The sequence below is a fragment of the Austrofundulus limnaeus genome, unplaced genomic scaffold (assembly GCF_001266775.1).
Source record: "Austrofundulus limnaeus strain Quisiro unplaced genomic scaffold, Austrofundulus_limnaeus-1.0 Scaffold721, whole genome shotgun sequence".
NCBI classification, from domain to species: domain Eukaryota; kingdom Metazoa; phylum Chordata; class Actinopteri; order Cyprinodontiformes; family Rivulidae; genus Austrofundulus; species Austrofundulus limnaeus.
This window is the reverse complement of record NW_013953123.1, coordinates 35,190-36,329: the sequence shown is the minus strand read 5'-3', so window position 1 is coordinate 36,329 and position 1,140 is coordinate 35,190. Positions and strand designations below refer to the sequence as shown.

The 1,140-nt window shown below is 41.5% G+C and overlaps 1 protein-coding gene across 1 annotated transcript in view; it reads right to left on the bottom strand.

The window, feature by feature from the left end:
- mtr (5-methyltetrahydrofolate-homocysteine methyltransferase) overlaps positions 1-1,140 on the bottom strand; it is a gene marked incomplete at its 3' end in the record, with an annotated part of 97,370 nt that overhangs the window by 64,793 nt on the left and 31,437 nt on the right.

Genomic DNA, 1,140 nt, shown 5'->3' with positions numbered 1-1,140 from the left:
GACCATGTCCATCCCTTTATGACCACAAAACCGTTACTAGCGTGGTATACCTAATAAAGTGGTCGGTGAGTGTATATATCTGGATTCCGATCACTGGATTCTACAGATTGGCTTGGTGGTCTCCTGGTGTTCTACAAAACAGTGTCGGTGGCTTTTTATTTCCTGGCTGACTGACCAATTTGATGGATGGCCATACTATCAGCACTCGGGACATTTTTCGTTGAGCAAGCTGGACTCGGTCTGCAAGCGGTTCTATTGAGGGTCGCGGGCCGACTGTGGTCCCTGGGCTTTGCTGGCCAGATGGGATTGATCTTGAAGAAGCTGATAGTACGGCTGGGCGGGATTGCTCACATTATTTGCCTGATTGGATTCACCATCTTGAGATGCACCAGCAGACATTGAAGAAGATGGAAATTTGTCATCGTCTGCCTGTCTCTTTCTGTTCCCAAAACAACTGATTACAGATTCGGCTCTCCCCTACATGGCCTTGAGCTGTTAACTATATTCTTCCTGGCTGGATCACGTAGACAAGGCTCTGCCCAACACCTACCCCCCTCCTCTCTCACCCGTCTGATCTGGTTCCTGGAGTAGACTGAGGGCCACACAGAATGAACAGTTTCCATCAATATTCTGAACTGTGGCTTGTTTAGGGGAGTGGATTCTTCGGGGCCCCTAAACTCACTTACACCTCTGGCTAATAAATCTGCTCTATGCAGAGGTTTTTTTTTTCTATAAACACTATAGTGTGTCACCGTGTTGATATAATATGATGTTTTTGTTGTTTTTCCTAAACTTCCTTTGTGTGGTTTTTGGTTTTTCTGTTGTTTCTTTAAAATGTGGGATGCACATATACAAACTGCTTTGGATGTAAAAACCTTCAAATTAATGCTGAAAATCTGCAGTTAAAGCATATCTTGTTCATTTCAAATCCATCCTGGTGGTCTTCACAGCCAAAAAGTTTTGTAATTGTTTCGATGTCCCTATTTTTATGGACCTATCTGTAGGTAATGTATTTACCAAACTCAAGATGGTTAAAAACTTCCAAAAATGAAAAAATAAAAAAATGACAACAATAAAGTCATAATTTTAACTGGAGCATAAAACACTTTTAAAAAGTTGTGCATAAACTTGTTTTAAAGA